This window comes from Homarus americanus, unplaced genomic scaffold, assembly GCF_018991925.1.
Source record: "Homarus americanus isolate GMGI-L3 unplaced genomic scaffold, GMGI_Hamer_2.0 scaffold16886, whole genome shotgun sequence".
NCBI lineage: Eukaryota > Metazoa > Arthropoda > Malacostraca > Decapoda > Nephropidae > Homarus > Homarus americanus.
The window spans coordinates 93,354-100,000 of NW_024714591.1; positions in this window are offsets into that span (position 1 = coordinate 93,354).

Consider the following 6,647-nt stretch of genomic DNA (forward strand, 5'->3'; position numbering starts at 1 on the left):
CAAACTTCTGGGATTTTCCACTTGGACGAGGGTTTGTGTGGTGGCCGGTAGAAATTTTGGTCCAATTTCATATAAGTTTTTTTTTCTTTTGTGATTTTTATGTCCTGTGAAGGTTTTTTTTGGGGGAATTTGGTTTTAATGTAACTTTTTATGAAGTAGTTTTGGGTGAATTTGTCTTTGGGATTTTATTTTTGAAGTAGTTGGTTTTGTGTGGTTTAATTTGGGTGTTGATTTTTTGTATTGGGTGGTTTTAGTATTTTGGATTTAATGTGTGTTTTATATGTGTGTTTTAATGTGTGTTTTATGTGTGTTTTATGTGTGTTTTAAGTGTGTTTTAATGTGTTTGTGTGTTTTTGTGTGTTTTAGTAGTGTGTTTTATGTGTGTTTTAATGTGTGTTTTATGTGTGTTTTATGTGTGTTTTATGTGTGTTTTAATGTGTGTTTTATGTGTGTTTTATGTGTTTTATGTGTTTTTTATGTGTGTTTATGTGTTTTAATGTGTGTTTTATGTGTGTTTTATGTGTGTTTTAATGTGTGTTTTAATGTGTGTTTTATGTGAGTTTTATGTGTTTTTGTGTTTTGTGCCTTTGCTTTGGGGAAGAAGTATGTATGTTATATATATGTGTATGTATGTTTGGAATTTAATTTTGTACGGTATTCTGATAGTGGTTTTTTCTGATGTATTGATACGGTTTTATTCATCGTGGTGTACATAACTTAGTGTACATGATTTGGTGTACATGACTTGGTGTACATGACTTGATGTACATGACTTGGTGTACATGACTTGGTGTACATGAACTGGTGTACATGACTTGGTGTACATGACTTGGTGTACATGATTTGGTGTACATGACTTGGTGTACATGACTTGGTGTACATGACTTGGTGTACATGATTTGGTGTACATGAACTGGTGTACAAGAGCAGGTGTACAAAAATAAACACTCTTCTCTACGGCCAGGAATCGAACCAGTGAGTTGTCGTCTTCCAAGCCATAACTCCAACAAAAGCTTACTTGTCATTCAAGCCCGGGGGTCGAACCAGTGAACCCCCAGGACAGGAAGCGAACGTTTTATCCGCTCTGCCACCGCACAAACACGCCATAGACTTATAAAGCTAATTCAAGTGTACAGTTGAGGAAGTTACTAATGTACTGAATATTGTACCCTGAAAAAGAGAGAGAGAGAGAGAGAGAAAAGAGAGGTTAAGGAGGAAGATAGAGAAAGATTAGTTTTAAGGAAGAAGTGAGAGAGAGAGAGAGAAAGAGAGAGAGAGAGAGAGAAAGATAGAGAAAGAGAGGAAAATAATGCAACGAGATCGAACAGCTTCCAGGAATTCAGCGGAGGATTGATTGTGTCTCTCTCCTTTGTCGGTGGTGGTGTCATTACTCACAGTGAGGGCCTCTCTCTCTTTTTTGTGGTATTTGGTATACTTTGTCTTCCGTCCTCACACACACACACACACACACACACACACACACACACACACACACACACACACACACACACACACACACACACACACACACACACTATAGCTAGCCCTAGTGGTGGTACACAGGGTATTAGTATAACCTTTGAAGTGGCTATTTTACTATTGACAGCCAACGTCACACTCAACCTGAGGCTTATCCAGTACCTCGGTATTCAGGATAGATATTGATGTATTGATAGAGGCAAATAGCTATCCCCATTCCTTCCCCCCCTACCCCCTAACCTAACCTAACCTCCTCCCTCCACCTCCCCGTATGTTTAAATAGCAGTAGATTGTTGTTTGGTGGGGAGATAATAGCAGGAAGAGAGAGATCTATTGGCTAGTAGTGTGAGGAATAAAGGTGGGGAGAGAACAGAGAAGGTAGGGAGAGATGGAGGGGAGAGATGGAGGGTAGGGGAGAAGAAGGTAGGAATGGGAGATAGGGAGGAGGGAGAGAAGGAAACAAAGATGGAAGGGAGGGAGGGACGGTCGGAAGGAGAGGAAGATGAAGGGGTAGGAGATATGAAGGAGAGGTAAGAAACAGGAAGTAAGGAGGGAAGGGGAGTAGAGAAAAGGGAAAAGGAGGAAGGTAAGAGATGGAAAAAGGAAGGAAGGAAACTGAAGTAGAGGAACAGGGAGAGGAAAGAAACAGGAAGAGAGGAATAGGAAGAGGGGGAATTGGGGAAATGAGAGAGAGAGGTAGGAAAGAGGAGGAGAGGAACAAGGAAGAAATAAGGAGGGATGAACACCGATGAAACAAGGAGATAAGAAAATACCGAAGAGTCAGTGATAAAGTGTGTGATAGGAAGGGAGGAAGGGGGTGGAGGAGGAGGGAGACGGGAGGGAGAGGGAAATGGAAAGAAAGGATGGAGAATGGTGTAAGTGAGTAAAGGCGTGGCAGAGGAGAAAGAGAGAAAGGGGAGGAGGAGAGGGAGGAGGAAGAAGAAATGGGAGAGAAGATTGGTAAGGAAGAGGTTGAAGAGAAAGAATTTTGAGAGAAAGGAAGAAGAGAAGAGAGAGTGAAGAGAGGGAGAGAGAGAAGTGAGAATAAAGAGAGGGAGAAATTTAGTCTTTACTCTTGTTATTTTCTTTATTCTTTAATTTCCTGTTCATCTGTCTACCTCTTTCTTTTTTCTTTTTCTCTCTCTCTCTCTCTCAGGCCACAACAGAGAAGGTTCTCATGGTGTAGACGGCCTCTGTTTTTTGGTGAGCTTGTGAACGATCACGAACGGCTAGGATCAAATAGCGAGGAGGAACTATTACACTACAGGAGAGAGAGAGAGAGAGAGAGAGAGAGCACATTAAATTCATACGAACACACACACACACACACCATCAATAATGCCTGTTTTAAATATATGTCATTCTTATTATGTCCCTCAGCAGCCAATATAAACATACTCCGAGGTGAGAGTATTTGTTTGTCAGTGATTTATGTGTGTGTGTGTGTGTGTGTGTGTGTGTGTGTGTGTGTGTGGTGTGTGCTTGTGCGTGTGTGTGTGTGTGTGTCAATTAATTAACCTGGTCAGTTGGTTTCCTGTTACACGACCACCGCGATTTTGACGGATGTTGGCGTAATTGACGGGAATGTAGACAGTAATATTGACAGAAAGACGGGTGTTGAGGGAGAAATACTGACAGATATTTGACAGAGAAATATTTATTAGATGAGGAATTTTGAGTTATATGATAAACAGACAGTTATATATCACAGAGAGACGGAGACGGGTGTGAGACGGGGAATATTGACAGTAATATGACAGAGAGATGGAGGTTGAGGGAGGAATATGACAGGTAATTATTTATTAGACAGGGAATATTGACAGTAATATTACAAAAAGACAGATGCATATCATAGAGACGGAGACAGGTATGAGACGGGGAATGTTAACAGAGAAATGACAGATAGTCTTTACAAGTACATGACGGACAGATAAAGGAATATATAAAAATGACGGGACATGATAGACAGGTAGACAGGTAGACAAACGACTATGGCTGAGACGGAGGAATAGACAGGTAAATGAAGAGGACTATGGACAGACAGACACTACTATGACGGAGTGACAGACAGAAATAGACGGGTTTATTAGAATGGTTATGATAGATGGACAGACAGACAGACAAACAGACAGATAGTCAGAGAGACAGGCAGACAGAGATAGATAGATAGAGAGGGACAGACAGACAGACAGACAGACAGACAGACAGACAGACAGAAAGACAGACAGGCAAACAGACAAAACAGAGAGAGAGAGAGACAGAAAGACAGAAACCGATAGACAGATGGACAAACACAGACAGAAAAACAGACAGACAGACACAGAGAAACAGACAGACAGACAGACAGGGAGGGAAGAACACGGAACTACCTGTCGGGGTTTCAGAGTCACACCTGTTAATTAAAAGCGACAATATTTCCAGGTGTTCGTCAGGTTAACTCCCACCTACTCTTACTTTCCCTTTGTCTCTCTTATTCTCTCCCTTTCTCCTCTTTTTTTTGTTCTCTTATTTCTCTTAGTCTCCCTTTCTTTTTTTTCTTTTTTTGTATTTTTTCGTTTTAGGCTTTTTCTTCTTCTTTATCAGGTATTATTTATGTATTTTACTCTCTCTTCCTTGTCAGCCATTACCGTTGTCTTCTTTGCTTACGAAGACGAACAGGAGGAGGAGGAAGAAGAGGAAGAAGGGGAGGAGGAGGAGGATGGGGTAAAAGGGGAAGAGGAGGAGGAGGAGGAGGGAGGAGGGAGAGGAGCAGGAGGAAGAGGAGTTGGAATAAGAGGAGGTTGAATAGAAGGAGGAGGAGGAGGAAGATAAATGAGGGAAAAGTAAGGACAAGAACAGAATGATGATGACGTGAAATCAGAGAGAGAGAGAGTGAGAAGAAGTGGGAGGTTGGAGAGAGGAATGAGAGGAAGAATGAATACTGGAGAGGGGTGAGTGGGTGGTGAGGAGGGAGAGAAGGTAATAGTATGGTAGACAGACAGACAGACGGACGGAAAGACAGACAGACAGACAACAGACAGACGGACGGAAAGACAGACAGACAGACAGACAGACAGACGGAAAGACAGACAGACAGACAGACAAATGAATAGACAAACGGATAGACTGACAGGCAGTTAAATAGGCAGACAAATGGACAGATAGACAGACAGACAGACAGACAGACCTGACAGACAGACCTGACAGACAGGCCTTAACCCAGAGAGTATAAAAATATCCCAAGTCGATAACAACAACATCCTTCCAACCTAAATAGCATCGTCTTGTTCAACCTACGAGAGAGAGAGAGAGAAGAGAGAGAGAGAGAGAGAGAGAGAGAGAGAGAGAGAGAGAGAGAGGGGAGGGAGGAAGGGGAGGAGAGGGGGAGAGAGAGAGAGAGAGAGAGAGAGAGGGAGAGAGGGAGAGAGGAGAGAGAGAGAGAGAGAGAGAGAGGGGGTGATAGGTCTTTGGAGAGATATTTCTAGGCTGGTCTTCCTAAACAACAGGAAAGAGATACGGACGACCTCAGTCAATCAATTTTCCTCCTGAAAATAAGAAAAAAATATATAAAATTTTGTTGAGTCTCTGTCAGGTGATGTGATCAGGGTGTGTTGGGGGTGGAGGGTGGAGGGTGTGTGGAGGGGGTGGAGGGTGTGGAGGGAGGGGTGGAGAGGGTGTGTGGAGGGGTGGAGAGGGTGTGGAGGGTGGAGGGGGTGTGTGGAGAGGTGGAGAGGGGTGTGGGGGTGGAGGGGTGTGGAGGGGTGGAGAAGGGGTGTGGAGGGTGGAGGCGTGTGTGGAGGGGTGGAGAGGGTGTGGAGGGTGGAGGGTGTGGAGGGTTGGAGAGGGGGTGTGGAGGGTGGGAGAGGGGGGTGTGGAGGGGTGGAGAGGGGGTGTGGAGGGAGGTGGGTGGAGGGTGTGGAGGGGTGGGGAGGGGTGTGGAGGGTGGAGAGCGGGTGTGGAGGGTGGAGAGGGGTGTGGAGGGGTGGAGAGGGGGTGTGGAGGGGTGGAGAAGGGGTGGTGTGGAGGGGAGGTGGGGTGGGAGAGAGGGGGTGTGGGAGGGGTGAGAGAGGGGGTGTGGAGGGGTGGAGAGGGTGTGGAGGGTTGGAGGGGGTGTGTGGAGAGGGTGTGGAGGGTGGAGAGGGGGTGTGGAGGGTGGAGAGGGGTGTGGAGGAGGTGGAGAGGGGTGTGGAGGGTGGAGAGGGGTGTGGAGGGGGTGGAGAGGGGTGTGGAGGGGTGGAAGGAGGTGTGAGGGAGGGGGTGGAGAGGGGGGTGTGGAGGGTGGAAAGTGGGTGTGGAGGGAGGGAGTGGGTGTGGAGGGAGGTGGGGGGAGGGGTGTGGAGGGTGGAGAGGGGGTGTGGAGGAGTGGAGAGGGGGGTGTGGAGGAGGTGGAGGTGTGTGTGGAGGAGGTGGGGGAGGGGTGTGGAGGGTGGAAGGGTGTGGAGGGGTGGAGAGGGGGTGTGGAGGAGGGGGTGGAGAGGGTGTGGAGGAGGGTGGAGAGGGGTGTGGAAGAGGTGGAGAGGGGGTGTGGAGGAGAGGGGAGAGGGGTGTGGAGAAGAGGGGACAGGGTGGGAAAAAGTAAGGAATGAGAGAAGTGGGGAGGAGATGGTTAATGGGTTGAAAATAGAGGAGAGAAGGAGAAGAGAGGTGAGGGAGGGGAAAGAGGGTAGGGGTGAGCGTGGAGTGGGAAGGGACGAGAGGGAGGAGGAGAGGAACAGGATTAGGAGGTGGGTAGGGAAGGAATGGGAGGAGGTGGGGATTGAAAAAAGGGGCGGGGAATGAGGAAGGGGATGGGGGAAAGGGGCGGGGAATGAGGAAGGAGTGAGGATAAGTGAGTCGGGAGGGTGGGGAGAGAGAGATAGGGAATGAGGAACGGGTGGGGAGACATACGGAAGGGAAGAGAAAGGAAAGGAAGGTTTTGTTGCAGAAGAGACACTGAATTTATGGGATATTTTCGAGTTTGTTTCCTCCTGTAATATTTATCCCAGATTGGATCACTCTTATGTCTTGTTATGAAGGGAAATGTATAGACGTGTGTGTGTGTGTGTGTGTGTGTGTGTGTGTGTGTGTGTGTGTGTGTGTGTGTGTGTGTGTATAAATATAAACACAAACAAACAAACACACAAGAACAATATCATCTAAAGGAAGAGAAATCGATAGTGTGTTTACTATCTCCTTTAACTTATAGTGAC